We start from the raw sequence: 21,903 nt of genomic DNA on the forward strand, positions 1-21,903 counted from the left end.
GTCCATCAAGAAAAGCAAATGGCCCATACGGGGATCGAACCCGTGACCTTGGCGTTATCAGCACCACGCTCTAACCAACTGAGCTAACCGGCCACAGATATTCCTGCAAGCAAACACAAAACTGGCAAATGTACCTCAAAGCACAGATCATATTTTGTTTTTATAGCATTTCATTTTTTTTAAAAAAAGCTTAAGCCATAGAGTCACTTGAAGCATGGGTATCATAAAAATGCTCCAGTTTCTTTCCACATTACAAAATAAAAATAAATATTAGATAGGATAATAACAAAGATTAAGGCATCTAGTAATAGTATAAAAATAGACAATTTAGACAAGGAGTATATGCAAATCTAAGCAAAATCAATCTAAAAAATCTAATACACAATTTTTAATTGTAAATTTACAGATTGTTGAAAAAGATAATCCCAGGATGTAATCCATTATGTATTACATTTAGTATGTTTTACCAAGTTGTGTATGAATAACTGTTAACACAAAAAAATATATATTGGGGAAGTAGCTTAATGTGCCCATTGGAAATAAAGAATGCTAGCCCATATTGGAATGCAAAGCTTAAGAAAATACAAACTTCAATCCATAGGAAAGCACTTTTTATTCAGTCTTCACTCTGTAATCATACTATAGCTTAATTTACAAATTGTGATGTCATTATCAGACTTAACTCACAAGAGACTTTCATCCTTGGTCTATAAAAAAGGCAGTCCTCTGTTATAAAGCTTGAAACAATTGTAAGTGGCTGATATGCAAATATGGAAATACAGAAAAACTGTCAATTCAATGCTAGGATAACATAAGGGGTGATGCTCCAACTGAAATTGGTCCTAGGCATTTAGGTTTCTAGTATCTATCTTCTCCTTTAAAAAATAGGTTACTTTTTATATATTATCATTGGGTTTGGACAAATATTCTACATAATACCTATTGCATCCCTGAGCTTATTAGAAACTTGAAATAATATATATAAAGTATTGAATTTCTTTTCTTTGCATTTAAAAGACGAGCGCACTTCAGTAGATGCCATTGCTCAGGTGAGGGTTCCATGGTGTAATTGTTAGCACCCTGGACTTTGAATCTTGTAATCTGAGTTCATATCTCGTGGGAGCTAACATTGTTTATTTTCCTTTTGTTCAAAGCTCCAATTTCATTTAATGTATGAGTATTGCAAATCTTCATTTAAAATTCATATAAATTCCATCATCTTCAGTGGTGTCCTTTGTTTAAACTCATTTTTAAACTTATCTAATCAGAAGTATGTCAAATATTTGGAAATAAGAAAAGATGCAATAAGAATGCAGAGATCCATTACTTGTGCTCTGGTCTTTAGAAATTCTCCATTTTTTTTACTTCAGTGTGCACTAATGAGAGGGGAGCACATATCTTCTTCTTCTTCTAGTAACACCTAGTGCCCTCTATGTTTGAACAGCAATATAATAACTGATTAATTTGCCCTTGCATATCTTAGTTATGCCATATTGCTTGATTTGAGACAAAAGTCACTGAGCCATGTAGAGAAAAATCTTCATCAGCCAAAGGATGGCACTCCCACTGGCTTCTGATATGTATTTGAAGAGATTTTGTGATATATGTGTCTATGATGTTTTCAAGTGTTCATGCACTCCACCGATGAGCTTATTCCATTCTTGTCCATCAAGAAAAGCAAATGGCCCATACGGGGATCGAACCCGTGACCTTGGCGTTATTAGCACCAGGCTCTAACCAACTGAGCTAACCGGCCACAGATATTACTGCAAGCAAACACAAAACTGGCAAATGTACCTCAAAGCACAGATCATATTTTGTTTTTATAGCATTTCATTTTTCAAAAAAAAAGCTTAAGCCATAGAGTCACTTGAAGCATTGGTATCATAAAAATGCTCCAGTTTCTTTCCACATTACAAAATAAAAATAAATATTAGATAGGATAATAACAAAGATTAAGGCATCTAGTAATAGTATAAAAATAGACAATTTAGACAAGGAGTATATGCAAATCTAAGCAAAATCAATCTAAAAAATCTAATACACAATTTTTAATTGTAAATTTACAGATTGTTGAAAAAGATAATCCCAGGATGTAATCAATTATGTTTTAAATTTAGTATGTTTTACCAAGTTGTGTATGAATAACTTTTAACACAAAAAAATATATATTGGGGAAGTAGCTTAATGTGCCCATTGGAAATAAAGAATGCTAGCCCATTTTGGAATGCAAAGCTTAAGAAAATACAAACTTCAATCCATAGGAAAGCACTTTTTATTCAGTCTACACTCTGTAATCATACTATAGCTTAATTTACAAATTGTGATGTCATTATCAGACTTAACTCACAAGAGATTTTCAACCTTGGTCTATAAAAAAGGCAGTCCTCTGTTATAAAGCTTGAAACAATTGTAAGTGGCTGATATGCAAATATGGAAATACAGAAAAACTGTCAATTCAATGCTAGGATAACATAAGGGGTGATGCTCCAACTGAAATTGGTCCTAGGCATTTAGGTTTCTAGTATCTATCTTCTCCTTTAAAAAATAGGTTACTTTTTATATATTATCATTGGGTTTGGACAAATATTCTACATAATACCTATTGCATCCCTGAGCTTATTAGAAACTTGAAATAATATATATAAAGTATTGAATTTCTTTTCTTTGCATTTAAAAGACGAGCGCACTTCAGTAGATGCCATTGCTCAGGTGAGGGTTCCATGGTGTAATTGTTAGCACCCTGGACTTTGAATCTAGTAATCTGAGTTCATATCTCGTGGGAGCTAACATTGTTTATTTTCCTTTTGTTCAAAGCTCCATTTTCATTCAATGTATGAGTATTGCAAATCTTCATTTAAAATTCATATAAATTCCATCATCTTCAGTGGTGTCCTTTGTTTAAACTCATTTTTAAACTTATCAAATCAGAAGTATGTCAAATATTTGGAAATAAGAAAAGATGCAATAAGAATGCAGAGATCCATTACTTGTGCTCTGGTCTTTAGAAATTCTCCATTTTTTTTACTTCAGTGTGCACTAATGAGAGAGGAGCACATATCTTCTTCTTCTTCTAGTAACACCTAGTGCCCTCTATGTTTGAGCAGCAATATAATAACTGATTAATTTGCCCTTGCATATCTTAGTTATGCCATATTGCTTGATTTGAGACAAAAGTCACTGAGCCATGTAGAGAAAAATCTTCATCGGCCAAAGGATGACACTCCCACTGGCTTCTGATATGTATTTGAAGAGATTTTGTGATATATGTGTCTATGATGTTTTCAAGTGTTCATGCACTCCACCGATGAACTTATTCCATTCTTGTCCATCAAGAAAAGCAAATGGCCCATACGGGGATCGAACCCATGACCTTGGCGTTATTAGCACCACGCTCTAACCAACTGAGCTAACCGGCCACAGATATTACTGCAAGCAAACACAAAACTGGCAAATGTACCTCAAAGCACAGATCATATTTTGTTTTTATAGCATTTCATTTTTCAAAAAAAAAGCTTAAGCCATAGAGTCACATGAAGCATGGGTATCATAAAAATGCTCCAGTTTCTTTCCACATTACAAAATAAAAATAAATATTAGATAGGATAATAACAAAGATTAAGGCATCTAGTAATAGTATAAAAATAGACAATTTAGACAAGGAGTATATGCAAATCTAAGCAAAATCAATCTAAAAAATCTAATACACAATTTTTAATTGTAAATTTACAGATTGTTGAAAAAGATAATCCCAGGATGTAATCCATTATGTATTAAATTTAGTATGTTTTACCAAGTTGTGTATGAATAACTTTTAACACAAAAAAATATATATTGGGGAAGTAGCTTAATGTGCCCATTGCAAATAAAGAATGCTAGCCCATTTTGGAATGCAAAGCTTAAGAAAATACAAACTTCAATCCATAGGAAAGCACTTTTTATTCAGTCTTCACTCTGTAATCATACTATAGCTTAATTTACAAATTGTGATGTCATTATCAGACTTAACTCACAAGAGACTTTCATCCTTGGTCTATAAAAAAGGCAGTCCTCTGTTATAAAGCTTGAAACAATTGTAAGTGGCTGATATGCAAATATGGAAATACAGAAAAACTGTCAATTCAATGCTAGGATAACATAAGGGGTGATGCTCCAACTGAAATTGGTCCTAGGCATTTAGGTTTCTAGTATCTATCTTCTCCTTTAAAAAATAGGTTACTTTTTATATATTATCATTGGGTTTGGACAAATATTCTACATAATACCTATTGCATCCCTGAGCTTATTAGAAACTTGAAATAATATATATAAAGTATTGAATTTCTTTTCTTTGCATTTAAAAGACGAGCGCACTTCAGTAGATGCCATTGCTCAGGTGAGGGTTCCATGGTGTAATTGTTAGCACCCTGGACTTTGAATCTAGTAATCTGAGTTCATATCTCGTGGGAGCTAACATTGTTTATTTTCCTTTTGTTCAAAGCTCCATTTTCATTCAATGTATGAGTATTGCAAATCTTCATTTAAAATTCATATAAATTCCATCATCTTCAGTGGTGTCCTTTGTTTAAACTCATTTTTAAACTTATCAAATCAGAAGTATGTCAAATATTTAGAAATAAGAAAAGATGCAATAAGAATGCAGAGATCCATTACTTGTGCTCTGGTCTTTAGAAATTCTCCATTTTTTTTTACTTCAGTGTGCACTAATGAGAGGGGAGCACATATCTTCTTCTTCTTCTAGTTACACCTAGTGCCCTCTATGTTTGAGCAGCAATATAATAACTGATTAATTTGCCATTGCATATCTTAGTTATGCCATATTGCTTGATTTGAGACAAAAGTCACTGAGCCATGTAGAGAAAAATCTTCATCAGCCAAAGGATGACACTCCCATTGGCTTCTGATATGTATTTGAAGAGATTTTGTGATATATGTGTCTATGATGTTTTCAAGTATTCATGCACTCCACCGATGAGCTTATTCCATTCTTGTCCATCAAGAAAAGCAAATGGCCCATACAGGGATCGAACCCATGACCTTTGCGTTATTAGAACCATGCTCAAACCAACTGAGCTAACCGGCCACAGATGTTACTGCAAGCAAACACAAAACTGGCAAATGTACCTCAAAGCACAGATCATATTTTGTTTTTATAGCATTTCATTTTAAAAAAAAAAGCTTAAGCCATAGAGTCACTTGAAGCATGGGTATCATAAAAATGCTCCAGTTTCTTTCCACATTACAAAATAAAAATAAATATTAGATAGGATAATAACAAAGATTAAGGCATCTAGTAATAGTATAAAAATAGACAATTTAGACTAGGAGTATATGCAAATCTAAGCAAAATCAATCTAAAAAATCTAATACACAATTTTTAATTGTAAATTTACAGATTGTTGAAAAAGATAATCCCAGGATGTAATCCATTATGTATTAAATTTAGTATGTTTTACCAAGTTGTGTATGAATAACTTTTAACACAAAAAAATATATATTGGGGAAGTAGCTTAATGTGCCCATTGGAAATAAAGAATGCTAGCCCATTTTGGAATGCAAAGCTTAAGAAAATACAAACTTCAATCCATAGGAAAGCACTTTTTATTCAGTCTACACTCTGTAATCATACTATAGCTTTTTTTACAAATTATGATGTCATTATCAGACTTAACTCACAAGAGACTTTCATCCTTGGTCTATAAAAAAGGCAGTCCTCTGTTATAAAGCTTGAAACAATTGTAAGTGGCTGATATGCATATATGTAAATACAGAAAAACTGTCAATTCAATGCTAGGATAACATAAGGGGTGATGCTCCAACTGAAATTGGTCCTAGGCATTTAGGTTTCTAGTATCTATCTTCTTTAAAAAATAGGTTACTTTTTATATATTATCATTGGGTTTGGACAAATATTCTACATAATACCTATTGCATCCCTGAGCTTATTAGAAACTTGAAATAATATATATAAAGTATTGAAATTCTTTTCTTTGCATTTAAAAGATGAGCGCACTTCAGTAGATGCCATTGCTCAGGTGAGGGTTCCATGGTGTAATTGTTAGCACCCTGGACTTTGAATCTAGTAATCTGAGTTCATATCTCGTGGGAGCTAACATTGTTTATTTTCCTTTTGTTCAAAGCTCCATTTTCATTCAATGTATGAGTATTGCAAATCTTCATTTAAAATTCATATAAATTCCATCATCTTCAGTGGTGTCCTTTGTTTAAACTCATTTTTAAACTTATCTAATCAGAAGTATGTCAAATATTTGGAAATAAGAAAAGATGCAATAAGAATGCAGAGATCCATTACTTGTGCTCTGGTCTTTAGAAATTCTCCATTTTTTTTACTTCAGTGTGCACTAATGAGAGGGGAGCACATATCTTCTTCTTCTTCTAGTAACACCTAGTGCCCTCTATGTTTGAACAGCAATATAATAACTGATTAATTTGCCCTTGCATATCTTAGTTATGCCATATTGCTTGATTTGAGACAAAAGTCACTGAGCCATGTAGAGAAAAATCTTCATCAGCCAAAGGATGACACTCCCACTGGCTTCTGATATGTATTTGAAGAGATTTTGTGATATATGTGTCTATGATGTTTTCAAGTGTTCATGCACTCCACCGATGAGCTTATTCCATTCTTGTCCATCAAGAAAAGCAAATGGCCCATACGGGGATCGAACCCGTGACCTTGGCGTTATTAGCACCAGGCTCTAACCAACTGAGCTAACCGGCCACAGATATTACTGCAAGCAAACACAAAACTGGCAAATGTACCTCAAAGCACAGATCATATTTTGTTTTTATAGCATTTCATTTTTCAAAAAAAAAGCTTAAGCCATAGAGTCACTTGAAGCATGGGTATCATAAAAATGCTCCAGTTTCTTTCCACATTACAAAATAAAAATAAATATTAGATAGGATAATAACAAAGATTAAGGCATCTAGTAATAGTATAAAAATAGACAATTTAGACAAGGAGTATATGCAAATCTAAGCAAAATCAATCTAAAAAATCTAATACACAATTTTTAATTGTAAATTTACAGATTGTTGAAAAAGATAATCCCAGGATGTAATCCATTATGTATTAAATTTAGTATGTTTTACCAAGTTGTGTATGAATAACTTTTAACACAAAAAAAATATATATTGGGGAAGTAGCTTAATGTGCACATTGGAAATAAAGAATGCTAGCCCATTTTGAAATGCAAAGCTTAAGAAAATACAAACTTCAATCCATAGGAAAGCACTTTTTATTCAGTCTACACTCTGTAATCATACTATAGCTTAATTTACAAATTGTGATGTCATTATCAGACTTAACTCACAAGAGACTTTCATCCTTGGTCTATAAAAAAGGCAGTCCTCTGTTATAAAGCTTGAAACAATTGTAAGTGGCTGATATGCAAATATGGAAATACAGAAAAACTGTCAATTCAATGCTAGGATAACATAAGGGGTGATGCTCCAACTGAAATTGGTCCTAGGCATTTAGGTTTCTAGTATCTATCTTCTCCTTTAAAAAATAGGTTACTTTTTATATATTATCATTGGGTTTGGACAAATATTCTACATAATACCTATTGCATCCCTGAGCTTATTAGAAACTTGAAATAATATATATAAAGTATTGAATTTCTTTTCTTTGCATTTAAAAGACGAGCGCACTTCAGTAGATGCCATTGCTCAGGTGAGGGTTCCATGGTGTAATTGTTAGCACCCTGGACTTTGAATCTAGTAATCTGAGTTCATATCTCGTGGGAGCTAACATTGTTTATTTTCCTTTTGTTCAAAGCTCCATTTTCATTCAATGTATGAGTATTGCAAATCTTCATTTAAAATTCATATAAATTCCATCATCTTCAGTGGTGTCCTTTGTTTAAACTCATTTTTAAACTTATCAAATCAGAAGTATGTCAAATATTTGGAAATAAGAAAAGATGCAATAAGAATGCAGAGATCCATTACTTGTGCTCTGGTCTTTAGAAATTCTCCATTTTTTTTTACTTCAGTGTGCACTAATGAGAGAGGAGCACATATCTTCTTCTTCTTCTAGTAACACCTAGTGCCCTCTATGTTTGAGCAGCAATATAATAACTGATTAATTTGCCCTTGCATATCTTAGTTATGCCATATTGCTTGATTTGAGACAAAAGTCACTGAGCCATGTAGAGAAAAATCTTCATCGGCCAAAGGATGACACTCCCACTGGCTTCTGATATGTATTTGAAGAGATTTTGTGATATATGTGTCTATGATGTTTTCAAGTGTTCATGCACTCCACCGATGAACTTATTCCATTCTTGTCCATCAAGAAAAGCAAATGGCCCATACGGGGATCGAACCCATGACCTTGGCGTTATTAGCACCACGCTCTAACCAACTGAGCTAACCGGCCACAGATATTACTGCAAGCAAACACAAAACTGGCAAATGTACCTCAAAGCACAGATCATATTTTGTTTTTATAGCATTTCATTTTTCAAAAAAAAAGCTTAAGCCATAGAGTCACTTGAAGCATGGGTATCATAAAAATGCTCCAGTTTCTTTCCACATTACAAAATAAAAATAAATATTAGATAGGATAATAACAAAGATTAAGGCATCTAGTAATAGTATAAAAATAGACAATTTAGACAAGGAGTATATGCAAATCTAAGCAAAATCAATCTAAAAAATCTAATACACAATTTTTAATTGTAAATTTACAGATTGTTGAAAAAGATAATCCCAGGATGTAATCCATTATGTATTAAATTTAGTATGTTTTACCAAGTTGTGTATGAATAACTTTTAACACAAAAAAATATATATTGGGGAAGTAGCTTAATGTGCCCATTGCAAATAAAGAATGCTAGCCCATTTTGGAATGCAAAGCTTAAGAAAATACAAACTTCAATCCATAGGAAAGCACTTTTTATTCAGTCTTCACTCTGTAATCATACTATAGCTTAATTTACAAATTGTGATGTCATTATCAGACTTAACTCACAAGAGACTTTCATCCTTGGTCTATAAAAAAGGCAGTCCTCTGTTATAAAGCTTGAAACAATTGTAAGTGGCTGATATGCAAATATGGAAATACAGAAAAACTGTCAATTCAATGCTAGGATAACATAAGGGGTGATGCTCCAACTGAAATTGGTCCTAGGCATTTAGGTTTCTAGTATCTATCTTCTCCTTTAAAAAATAGGTTACTTTTTATATATTATCATTGGGTTTGGACAAATATTCTACATAATACCTATTGCATCCCTGAGCTTATTAGAAACTTGAAATAATATATATAAAGTATTGAATTTCTTTTCTTTGCATTTAAAAGACGAGCGCACTTCAGTAGATGCCATTGCTCAGGTGAGGGTTCCATGGTGTAATTGTTAGCACCCTGGACTTTGAATCTAGTAATCTGAGTTCATATCTCGTGGGAGCTAACATTGTTTATTTTCCTTTTGTTCAAAGCTCCATTTTCATTCAATGTATGAGTATTGCAAATCTTCATTTAAAATTCATATAAATTCCATCATCTTCAGTGGTGTCCTTTGTTTAAACTCATTTTTAAACTTATCAAATCAGAAGTATGTCAAATATTTAGAAATAAGAAAAGATGCAATAAGAATGCAGAGATCCATTACTTGTGCTCTGGTCTTTAGAAATTCTCCATTTTTTTTTACTTCAGTGTGCACTAATGAGAGGGGAGCACATATCTTCTTCTTCTTCTAGTTACACCTAGTGCCCTCTATGTTTGAGCAGCAATATAATAACTGATTAATTTGCCATTGCATATCTTAGTTATGCCATATTGCTTGATTTGAGACAAAAGTCACTGAGCCATGTAGAGAAAAATCTTCATCAGCCAAAGGATGACACTCCCATTGGCTTCTGATATGTATTTGAAGAGATTTTGTGATATATGTGTCTATGATGTTTTCAAGTATTCATGCACTCCACCGATGAGCTTATTCCATTCTTGTCCATCAAGAAAAGCAAATGGCCCATACAGGGATCGAACCCATGACCTTTGCGTTATTAGAACCATGCTCAAACCAACTGAGCTAACCGGCCACAGATGTTACTGCAAGCAAACACAAAACTGGCAAATGTACCTCAAAGCACAGATCATATTTTGTTTTTATAGCATTTCATTTAAAAAAAAAAAGCTTAAGCCATAGAGTCACTTGAAGCATGGGTATCATAAAAATGCTCCAGTTTCTTTCCACATTACAAAATAAAAATAAATATTAGATAGGATAATAACAAAGATTAAGGCATCTAGTAATAGTATAAAAATAGACAATTTAGACTAGGAGTATATGCAAATCTAAGCAAAATCAATCTAAAAAATCTAATACACAATTTTTAATTGTAAATTTACAGATTGTTGAAAAAGATAATCCCAGGATGTAATCCATTATGTATTAAATTTAGTATGTTTTACCAAGTTGTGTATGAATAACTTTTAACACAAAAAAATATATATTGGGGAAGTAGCTTAATGTGCCCATTGGAAATAAAGAATGCTAGCCCATTTTGGAATGCAAAGCTTAAGAAAATACAAACTTCAATCCATAGGAAAGCACTTTTTATTCAGTCTACACTCTGTAATCATACTATAGCTTTTTTTACAAATTATGATGTCATTATCAGACTTAACTCACAAGAGACTTTCATCCTTGGTCTATAAAAAAGGCAGTCCTCTGTTATAAAGCTTGAAACAATTGTAAGTGGCTGATATGCATATATGTAAATACAGAAAAACTGTCAATTCAATGCTAGGATAACATAAGGGGTGATGCTCCAACTGAAATTGGTCCTAGGCATTTAGGTTTCTAGTATCTATCTTCTTTAAAAAATAGGTTACTTTTTATATATTATCATTGGGTTTGGACAAATATTCTACATAATACCTATTGCATCCCTGAGCTTATTAGAAACTTGAAATAATATATATAAAGTATTGAAATTCTTTTCTTTGCATTTAAAAGATGAGCGCACTTCAGTAGATGCCATTGCTCAGGTGAGGGTTCCATGGTGTAATTGTTAGCACCCTGGACTTTGAATCTAGTAATCTGAGTTCATATCTCGTGGGAGCTAACATTGTTTATTTTCCTTTTGTTCAAAGCTCCATTTTCATTCAATGTATGAGTATTGCAAATCTTCATTTAAAATTCATATAAATTCCATCATCTTCAGTGGTGTCCTTTGTTTAAACTCATTTTTAAACTTATCAAATCAGAAGTATGTCAAATATTTGGAAATAAGAAAAGATGCAATAAGAATGCAGAGATCCATTACTTGTGCTCTGGTCTTTAGAAATTCTCCATTTTTTTTACTTCAGTGTGCACTGATGAGAGGGGAGCACATATCTTCTTCTTCTTCTAGTAACACCTAGTGCCCTCTATGTTTGAACAGCAATATAATAACTGATTAATTTGCCCTTGCATATCTTAGTTATGCCATATTGCTTGATTTGAGACAAAAGTCACTGAGCCATGTAGAGAAAAATCTTCATCAGCCAAAGGATGACACTCCCACTGGCTTCTGATATGTATTTGAAGAGATTTTGTGATATATGTGTCTATGATGTTTTCAAGTGTTCATGCACTCCACCGATGAGCTTATTCCATTCTTGTCCATCAAGAAAAGCAAATGGCCCATACGGGGATCAAACCCGTGACCTTGGCGTTATTAGCACCAAGCTCTAACCAACTGAGCTAACCGGCCACAGATATTACTGCAAGCAAACACAAAACTGGCAAATGTACCTCAAAGCACAGATCATATTTTGTTTGTATAGCATTTCATTTTTCAAAAAAAAAGCTTAAGCCATAGAGTCACTTGAAGCATGGGTATCATAAAAATGCTCCAGTTTCTTTCCACATTACAAAATAAAAATAAATATTAGATAGGATAATAACAAAGATTAAGGCATCTACTAATAGTATAAAAATAGACAATTTAGACAAGGAGTATATGCAAATCTAAGCAAAATCAATCTAAAAAATCTAATACACAATTTTTAATTGTAAATTTACAGATTGTTGAAAAAGATAATCCCAGGATGTAATCAATTATGTATTAAATTTAGTATGTTTTACCAAGTTGTGTATGAATAACTTTTAACACAAAAAAATATATATTGGGGAAGTAGCTTAATGTGCCCATTGGAAATAAAGAATGCTAGCCCATTTTGGAATGCAAAGCTTAAGAAAATACAAACTTCAATCCATAGGAAAGCACTTTTTATTCAGTCTACACTCTGTAATCATACTATAGCTTAATTTACAAATTGTGATGTCATTATCAGACTTAACTCACAAGAGATTTTCAACCTTGGTCTATAAAAAAGGCAGTCCTCTGTTATAAAGCTTGAAACAATTGTAAGTGGCTGATATGCAAATATGGAAATACAGAAAAACTGTCAATTCAATGCTAGGATAACATAAGGGGTGATGCTCCAACTGAAATTGGTCCTAGGCATTTAGGTTTCTAGTATCTATCTTCTCCTTTAAAAAATAGGTTACTTTTTATATATTATCATTGGGTTTGGACAAATATTCTACATAATACCTATTGCATCCCTGAGCTTATTAGAAACTTGAAATAATATATATAAAGTATTGAATTTCTTTTCTTTGCATTTAAAAGACGAGCGCACTTCAGTAGATGCCATTGCTCAGGTGAGGGTTCCATGGTGTAATTGTTAGCACCCTGGACTTTGAATCTAGTAATCTGAGTTCATATCTCGTGGGAGCTAACATTGTTTATTTTCCTTTTGTTCAAAGCTCCATTTTCATTCAATGTATGAGTATTGCAAATCTTCATTTAAAATTCATATAAATTCCATCATCTTCAGTGGTGTCCTTTGTTTAAACTCATTTTTAAACTTATCAAATCAGAAGTATGTCAAATATTTGGAAATAAGAAAAGATGCAATAAGAATGCAGAGATCCATTACTTGTGCTCTGGTCTTTAGAAATTCTTCATTTTTTTTACTTCAGTGTGCACTAATGAGAGGGGAGCACATATCTTCTTCTTCTTCTAGTAACACCTAGTGCCCTCTATGTTTGAACAGCAATATAATAACTGATTAATTTGCCCTTGCATATCTTAGTTATGCCATATTGCTTGATTTGAGACAAAAGTCACTGAGCCATGTAGAGAAAAATCTTCATCGGCCAAAGGATGACACTCCCACTGGCTTCTGATATGTATTTGAAGAGATTTTGTGATATATGTGTCTATGATGTTTTCAAGTGTTCATGCACTCCACCGATGAACTTATTCCATTCTTGTCCATCAAGAAAAGCAAATGGCCCATACGGGGATCGAACCCGTGACCTTGGCGTTATTAGCACCACGCTCTAACCAACTGAGCTAACCGGCCACAGATATTACTGCAAGCAAACACAAAACTGGCAAATGTACCTCAAAGCACAGATCATATTTTGTTTTTATAGCATTTCATTTTTCAAAAAAAAAGCTTAAGCCATAGAGTCACTTGAAGCATGGGTATCATAAAAATGCTCCAGTTTCTTTCCACATTACAAAATAAAAATAAATATTAGATAGGATAATAACAAAGATTAAGGCATCTAGTAATAGTATAAAAATAGACAATTTAGACAAGGAGTATATGCAAATCTAAGCAAAATCAATCTAAAAAATCTAATACACAATTTTTAATTGTAAATTTACAGATTGTTGAAAAAGATAATCCCAGGATGTAATCCATTATGTATTAAATTTAGTATGTTTTACCAAGTTGTGTATGAATAACTTTTAACACAAAAAAATATATATTGGGGAAGTAGCTTAATGTGCCCATTGCAAATAAAGAATGCTAGCCCATTTTGGAATGCAAAGCTTAAGAAAATACAAACTTCAATCCATAGGAAAGCACTTTTTATTCAGTCTTCACTCTGTAATCATACTATAGCTTAATTTACAAATTGTGATGTCATTATCAGACTTAACTCACAAGAGACTTTCATCCTTGGTCTATAAAAAAGGCAGTCCTCTGTTATAAAGCTTGAAACAATTGTAAGTGGCTGATATGCAAATATGGAAATACAGAAAAACTGTCAATTCAATGCTAGGATAACATAAGGGGTGATGCTCCAACTGAAATTGGTCCTAGGCATTTAGGTTTCTAGTATCTATCTTCTCCTTTAAAAAATAGGTTACTTTTTATATATTATCATTGGGTTTGGACAAATATTCTACATAATACCTATTGCATCCCTGAGCTTATTAGAAACTTGAAATAATATATATAAAGTATTGAATTTCTTTTCTTTGCATTTAAAAGACGAGCGCACTTCAGTAGATGCCATTGCTCAGGTGAGGGTTCCATGGTGTAATTGTTAGCACCCTGGACTTTGAATCTAGTAATCTGAGTTCATATCTCGTGGGAGCTAACATTGTTTATTTTCCTTTTGTTCAAAGCTCCATTTTCATTCAATGTATGAGTATTGCAAATCTTCATTTAAAATTCATATAAATTCCATCATCTTCAGTGGTGTCCTTTGTTTAAACTCATTTTTAAACTTATCAAATCAGAAGTATGTCAAATATTTAGAAATAAGAAAAGATGCAATAAGAATGCAGAGATCCATTACTTGTGCTCTGGTCTTTAGAAATTCTCCATTTTTTTTTACTTCAGTGTGCACTAATGAGAGGGGAGCACATATCTTCTTCTTCTTCTAGTTACACCTAGTGCCCTCTATGTTTGAGCAGCAATATAATAACTGATTAATTTGCCATTGCATATCTTAGTTATGCCATATTGCTTGATTTGAGACAAAAGTCACTGAGCCATGTAGAGAAAAATCTTCATCAGCCAAAGGATGACACTCCCATTGGCTTCTGATATGTATTTGAAGAGATTTTGTGATATATGTGTCTATGATGTTTTCAAGTATTCATGCACTCCACCGATGAGCTTATTCCATTCTTGTCCATCAAGAAAAGCAAATGGCCCATACAGGGATCGAACCCATGACCTTTGCGTTATTAGAACCATGCTCTAACCAACTGAGCTAACCGGCCACAGATGTTACTGCAAGCAAACACAAAACTGGCAAATGTACCTCAAAGCACAGATCATATTTTGTTTTTATAGCATTTCATTTTAAAAAAAAAAGCTTAAGCCATAGAGTCACTTGAAGCATGGGTATCATAAAAATGCTCCAGTTTCTTTCCACATTACAAAATAAAAATAAATATTAGATAGGATAATAACAAAGATTAAGGCATCTAGTAATAGTATAAAAATAGACAATTTAGACTAGGAGTATATGCAAATCTAAGCAAAATCAATCTAAAAAATCTAATACACAATTTTTAATTGTAAATTTACAGATTGTTGAAAAAGATAATCCCAGGATGTAATCCATTATGTATTAAATTTAGTATGTTTTACCAAGTTGTGTATGAATAACTTTTAACACAAAAAAATATATATTGGGGAAGTAGCTTAATGTGCCCATTGGAAATAAAGAATGCTAGCCCATTTTGGAATGCAAAGCTTAAGAAAATACAAACTTCAATCCATAGGAAAGCACTTTTTATTCAGTCTACACTCTGTAATCATACTATAGCTTTTTTTACAAATTATGATGTCATTATCAGACTTAACTCACAAGAGACTTTCATCCTTGGTCTATAAAAAAGGCAGTCATCTGTTATAAAGCTTGAAACAATTGTAAGTGGCTGATATGCATATATGGAAATACAGAAAAACTGTCAATTCAATGCTAGGATAACATAAGGGGTGATGCTCCAACTGAAATTGGTCCTAGGCATTTAGGTTTCTAGTATCTATCTTCTTTAAAAAATAGGTTACTTTTTATATATTATCATTGGGTTTGGACAAATATTCTACATAATACCTATTGCATCCCTGAGCTTATTAGAAACTTGAAATAATATATATAAAGTATTGAAATTCTTTTCTTTGCATTTAAAAGACGAGCGCACTTCAGTAGATGCCATTGCTCAGGTGAGGGTTCCATGGTGTAATTGTTAGCACCCTGGACTTTGAATCTAGTAATCTGAGTTCATATCTCGTGGGAGCTAACATTGTTTATTTTCCTTTTGTTCAAAGCTCCATTTTCATTCAATGTATGAGTATTGCAAATCTTCATTTAAAATTCATATAAATTCCATCATCTTCAGTGGTGTCCTTTGTTTAAACTCATTTTTAAACTTATCAAATCAGAAGTATGTCAAATATTTGGAAATAAGAAAAGATGCAATAAGAATGCAGAGATCCATTACTTGTGCTCTGGTCTTTAGAAATTCTCCATTTTTTTTACTTCAGTGTGCACTAATGAGAGGGGAGCACATATCTTCTTCTTCTTCTAGTAACACCTAGTGCCCTCTATGTTTGAGCAGCAATATAATAACTGATTAATTTGCCCTTGCATATCTTAGTTATGCCATATTGCTTGATTTGAGACAAAAGTCACTGAGCCATGTAGAGAAAAATCTTCATCAGCCAAAGGATGACACTCCCACTGGCTTCTGATAAGTATTTGAAGAGATTTTGTGATATATGTGTCTATGATGTTTTCAAGTATTCCTGCACTCCACCGATGAGCTTATTCCATTCTTGTCCATCAAGAAAAGCAAATAGCCCATACGGGGATTGAACCTGTGACCTTGGCGTTATTAGCACCAAGCTCTGACCAACTGAGCTAACCGGCCACAGATATTACTGCAAGCAAACACAAAACTGGCAAATGTACCTCAAAGCACAGATCATATTTTGTTTGTATAGCATTTCATTTTTCAAAAAAAAGCTTAAGCCATAGAGTCACTTGAAGCATGGGTATCATAAAAATGCTCCAGTTTCTTTCCACATTACAAAATAAAAATAAATATTAGATAGGATAATAACAAAGATTAAGGCATCTAGTAATAGTATAAAAATAGACAATTTAGACAAGGAGTATATGCAAATCTAAGCAAAATCAATCTAAAAAATCTAATACACAATTTTTAATTGTAAATTTACAGATTGTTGAAAAAGATAATCCCAGGATGTAATCCATTATGTATTAAATTTAGTATGTTTTACCAAGTTGTGTATGAATAACTTTTAACACAAAAAAATATATATTGGGGAAGTAGCTTAATGCACCCATTGGAAATAAAGAATGCTAGCCCATTTTGGAATGCAAAGCTTAAGAAAATACAAACTTCAATCCATAGGAAAGCACTTTTTATTCAGTCTTCACTCTGTAATCATACTATATCTTAATTTACAAATTGTGATGTCATTATTAGACTTAACTCACAAGAGACTTTCATCCTTGGTCTATAAAAAAGGCAGTACTCTGTTATAAAGCTTGAAACAATTGTAAGTGGCTGATATGCAAATATGGAAATACAGAAAAACTGTCAATTCAATGCTAGGATAACATAAGGGGTGATGCTCCAACTGAAATTGGTCCTAGGCATTTAGGTTTCTAGTATCTATCTTCTCCTTTAAAAAATAGGTTACTTTTTATATATTATCATTGGGTTTGGACAAATATTCTACATAATACCTATTGCATCCCTGAGCTTATTAGAAACTTGAAATAATATATATAAAGTATTGAATTTATTTTCTTTGCATTTAAAAGATGAGCGCACTTCAGTAGATGCCATTGCTCAGGTGAGGGTTCCATGGTGTAATTGTTAGCAACCTGGACTTTGAATCTAGTAATCTGAGTTCATATCTCGTGGGAGCTAACATTGTTTATTTTCCTTTTGTTCAAAGCTCCATTTTCATTCAATGTATGAGTATTGCAAATCTTCATTTAAAATTCATATAAATTCCATCATCTTCAGTGGTGTCCTTTGTTTAAACTCATTTTTAAACTTATCAAATCAGAAGTATGTCAAATATTTGGAAATAAGAAAAGATGCAATAAGAATGCAGAGATCCATTACTTGTGCTCTGGTCTTTAGAAATTCTTCATTTTTTTTACTTCAGTGTGCACTAATGAGAGGGGAGCACATATCTTCTTCTTCTTCTAGTAACACCTAGTGCCCTCTATGTTTGAACAGCAATATAATAACTGATTAATTTGCCCTTGCATATCTTAGTTATGCCATATTGCTTGATTTGAGACAAAAGTCACTGTGCCATGTAGAGAAAAATCTTCATCGGCCAAAGGATGACACTCCCACTGGCTTCTGATATGTATTTGAAGAGATTTTGTGATATATGTGTCTATGATGTTTTCAAGTGTTCATGCACTCCACCGATGAACTTATTCCATTCTTGTCCATCAAGAAAAGCAAATGGCCCATACGGGGATCGAACCCGTGACCTTGGTGTTATTAGCACCACGCTCTAACCAACTGAGCTAACCGGCCACAGATATTACTGCAAGCAAACACAAAACTGGCAAATGTACCTCAAAGCACAGATCATATTTTGTTTTTATAGCATTTCATTTTTCAAAAAAAAAGCTTAAGCCATAGAGTCACTTGAAGCATGGGTATCATAAAAATGCTCCAGTTTCTTTCCACATTACAAAATAAAAATAAATATTAGATAGGATAATAACAAAGATTAAGGCATCTAGTAATAGTATAAAAATAGACAATTTAGACAAGGAGTATATGCAAATCTAAGCAAAATCAATCTAAAAAATCTAATACACAATTTTTAATTGTAAATTTACAGATTGTTGAAAAAGATAATCCCAGGATGTAATCCATTATGTATTAAATTTAGTATGTTTTACCAAGTTGTGTATGAATAACTTTTAACACAAAAAAATATATATTGGGGAAGTAGCTTAATGTGCCCATTGCAAATAAAGAATGCTAGCCCATTTTGGAATGCAAAGCTTAAGAAAATACAAACTTCAATCCATAGGAAAGCACTTTTTATTCAGTCTTCACTCTGTAATCATAATATAGCTTAATTTACAAATTGTGATGTCATTATCAGACTTAACTCACAAGAGACTTTCATCCTTGGTCTATAAAAAAGGCAGTCCTCTGTTATAAAGCTTGAAACAATTGTAAGTGGCTGATATGCAAATATGGAAATACAGAAAAACTGTCAATTCAATGCTAGGATAACATAAGGGGTGATGCTCCAACTGAAATTGGTCCTAGGCATTTAGGTTTCTAGTATCTATCTTCTCCTTTAAAAAATAGGTTACTTTTTATATATTATCATTGGGTTTGGACAAATATTCTACATAATACCTATTGCATCCCTGAGCTTATTAGAAACTTGAAATAATATATATAAAGTATTGAATTTCTTTTCTTTGCATTTAAAAGACGAGCGCACTTCAGTAGATGCCATTGCTCAGGTGAGGGTTCCATGGTGTAATTGTTAGCACCCTGGACTTTGAATCTAGTAATCTGAGTTCATATCTCATGGGAGCTAACATTGTTTATTTTCCTTTTGTTCAAAGCTCCATTTTCATTCAATGTATGAGTATTGCAAATCTTCATTTAAAATTCATATAAATTCCATCATCTTCAGTGGTGTCCTTTGTTTAAACTCATTTTTAAACTTATCAAATCAGAAGTATGTCAAATATTTGGAAATAAGAAAAGATGCAATAAGAATGCAGAGATCCATTACTTGTGCTCTGGTCTTTAGAAATTCTCCATTTTTTTTACTTCAGTGTGCACTAATGAGAGGGGAGCACATATCTTCTTCTTCTTCTAGTAACACCTAGTGCCCTCTATGTTTGAGCAGCAATATAATAACTGATTAATTTGCCCTTGCATATCTTAGTTATGCCATATTGCTTGATTTGAGACAAAAGTCACTGAGCCATGTAGAGAAAAATCTTCATCAGCCAAAGGATGACACTCCCACTGGCTTCTGATAAGTATTTGAAGAGATTTTGTGATATATGTGTCTATGATGTTTTCAAGTATTCATGCACTCCACCGATGAGCTTATTCCATTCTTGTCCATCAAGAAAAGCAAATAGCCCATACGGGGATTGAACCTGTGACCTTGGCGTTATTAGCACCAAGCTCTGACTAACTGAGCTAACCGGCCACAGATATTACTGCAAGCAAACACAAAACTGGCAAATGTACCTCAAAGCACAGATCATATTTTGTTTGTATAGCATTTCATTTTTCAAAAAAAAGCTTAAGCCATAGAGTCACTTGAAGCATGGGTATCATAAAAATGCTCCAGTTTCTTTCCACATTACAAAATAAAAATAAATATTAGATAGGATAATAACAAAGATTAAGGCATCTAGTAATAGTATAAAAATAGACAATTTAGACAAGGAGTATATGCAAATCTAAGCAAAATCAATCTAAAAAATCTAATACACAATTTTTAATTGTAAATTTACAGATTGTTGAAAAAGATAATCCCAGGATGTAATCCATTATGTATTAAATTTAGTATGTTTTACCAAGTTGTGTATGAATAACTTTTAACACAAAAAAATATATATTGGGGAAGTAGCTTAATGCGCCCATTGGAAATAAAGAATGCTAGCCCATTTTGGAATGCAAAGCTTAAGAAAATACAAACTTCAATCCATAGGAAAGCACTTTTTATTCAGTCTTCACTCTGTAATCATACTATATCTTAATTTACAAATTGTGATGTCATTATTAGACTTAACTCACAAGAGACTTTCATCCTTGGTCTATAAAAAAGGCAGTACTCTGTTATAAAGCTTGAAACAATTGTAAGTGGCTGATATGCAAATATGGAAATACAGAAAAACTGTCAATTCAATGCTAGGATAACATAAGGGGTGATGCTCCAACTGAAATTGGTCCTAGGCATTTAGGTTTCTAGTATCTATCTTCTCCTTTAAAAAATAGGTTACTTTTTATATATTATCATTGGGTTTGGACAAATATTCTACATAATACCTATTGCATCCCTGAGCTTATTAGAAACTTGAAATAATATATATAAAGTATTGAATTTATTTTCTTTGCATTTAAAAGATGAGCGCACTTCAGTAGATGCCATTGCTCAGGTGAGGGTTCCATGGTGTAATTGTTAGCAACCTGGACTTTGAATCTAGTAATCTGAGTTCATATCTCGTGGGAGCTAACATTGTTTATTTTCCTTTTGTTCAAAGCTCCATTTTCATTCAATGTATGAGTATTGCAAATCTTCATTTAAAATTCATATAAATTCCATCATCTTCAGTGGTGTCCTTTGTTTAAACTCATTTTTAAACTTATCAAATCAGAAGTATGTCAAATATTTGGAAATAAGAAAAGATGCAATAAGAATGCAGAGATCCATTACTTGTGCTCTGGTCTTTAGAAATTCTTCATTTTTTTTACTTCAGTGTGCACTAATGAGAGGGGAGCACATATCTTCTTCTTCTTCTAGTAACACCTAGTGCCCTCTATGTTTGAACAGCAATATAATAACTGATTAATTTGCCCTTGCATATCTTAGTTATGCCATATTGCTTGATTTGAGACAAAAGTCACTGTGCCATGTAGAGAAAAATCTTCATCGGCCAAAGGATGACACTCCCACTGGCTTCTGATATGTATTTGAAGAGATTTTGTGATATATGTGTCTATGATGTTTTCAAGTGTTCATGCACTCCACCGATGAACTTATTCCATTCTTGTCCATCAAGAAAAGCAAATGGCCCATACGGGGATCGAACCCGTGACCTTGGTGTTATTAGCACCACGCTCTAACCAACTGAGCTAACCGGCCACAGATGTTACTGCAAGCAAACACAAAACTGGCAAATGTACCTCAAAGCACAGATCATATTTTGTTTTTATAGCATTTCATTTTTCAAAAAAAAAGCTTAAGCCATAGAGTCACTTGAAGCACGGGTATCATAAAAATGCTCCAGTTTCTTTCCACATTACAAAATAAAAATAAATATTAGATAGGATAATAACAAAGAT

The 21,903-nt window shown here is 32.8% G+C and overlaps 11 non-coding genes across 11 annotated transcripts; all 11 read right to left on the reverse strand.

Moving 5' to 3' along the window:
• Nucleotides 1-19: 19 nt before the first annotated feature.
• On the reverse strand, nt 20-93 carry TRNAI-GAU (transfer RNA isoleucine (anticodon GAU)). Its single transcript has one exon. It is a non-coding gene; the product is annotated as a tRNA-Ile (tRNA).
• A 1,589-nt stretch (nt 94-1,682) lies between these two features.
• Nucleotides 1,683-1,756, reverse strand: TRNAI-AAU (transfer RNA isoleucine (anticodon AAU)). The gene has a single exon. It is a non-coding gene; the product is annotated as a tRNA-Ile (tRNA).
• A 1,589-nt stretch (nt 1,757-3,345) lies between these two features.
• Nucleotides 3,346-3,419, reverse strand: TRNAI-AAU (transfer RNA isoleucine (anticodon AAU)). The gene has a single exon. It is a non-coding gene; the product is annotated as a tRNA-Ile (tRNA).
• Nucleotides 3,420-6,668: 3,249 nt separating this feature from the next.
• Nucleotides 6,669-6,742, reverse strand: TRNAI-AAU (transfer RNA isoleucine (anticodon AAU)). The gene has a single exon. It is a non-coding gene; the product is annotated as a tRNA-Ile (tRNA).
• Nucleotides 6,743-8,333: 1,591 nt separating this feature from the next.
• TRNAI-AAU (transfer RNA isoleucine (anticodon AAU)) lies at nt 8,334-8,407 on the reverse strand. Its single transcript has one exon. It is a non-coding gene; the product is annotated as a tRNA-Ile (tRNA).
• Nucleotides 8,408-11,656: 3,249 nt separating this feature from the next.
• On the reverse strand, nt 11,657-11,730 carry TRNAI-AAU (transfer RNA isoleucine (anticodon AAU)). Its single transcript has one exon. It is a non-coding gene; the product is annotated as a tRNA-Ile (tRNA).
• Nucleotides 11,731-13,319: 1,589 nt separating this feature from the next.
• Nucleotides 13,320-13,393, reverse strand: TRNAI-AAU (transfer RNA isoleucine (anticodon AAU)). Its single transcript has one exon. It is a non-coding gene; the product is annotated as a tRNA-Ile (tRNA).
• A 3,249-nt stretch (nt 13,394-16,642) lies between these two features.
• Nucleotides 16,643-16,716, reverse strand: TRNAI-AAU (transfer RNA isoleucine (anticodon AAU)). Its single transcript has one exon. It is a non-coding gene; the product is annotated as a tRNA-Ile (tRNA).
• Nucleotides 16,717-18,304: 1,588 nt separating this feature from the next.
• TRNAI-AAU (transfer RNA isoleucine (anticodon AAU)) lies at nt 18,305-18,378 on the reverse strand. The gene has a single exon. It is a non-coding gene; the product is annotated as a tRNA-Ile (tRNA).
• A 1,589-nt stretch (nt 18,379-19,967) lies between these two features.
• On the reverse strand, nt 19,968-20,041 carry TRNAI-AAU (transfer RNA isoleucine (anticodon AAU)). The gene has a single exon. It is a non-coding gene; the product is annotated as a tRNA-Ile (tRNA).
• A 1,588-nt stretch (nt 20,042-21,629) lies between these two features.
• Nucleotides 21,630-21,703, reverse strand: TRNAI-AAU (transfer RNA isoleucine (anticodon AAU)). Its single transcript has one exon. It is a non-coding gene; the product is annotated as a tRNA-Ile (tRNA).
• Between the last annotated feature and the right edge of the window lie 200 nt (nt 21,704-21,903).

Source organism: Pseudophryne corroboree, chromosome 11 (assembly GCF_028390025.1).
Source record: "Pseudophryne corroboree isolate aPseCor3 chromosome 11, aPseCor3.hap2, whole genome shotgun sequence".
NCBI lineage: Eukaryota > Metazoa > Chordata > Amphibia > Anura > Myobatrachidae > Pseudophryne > Pseudophryne corroboree.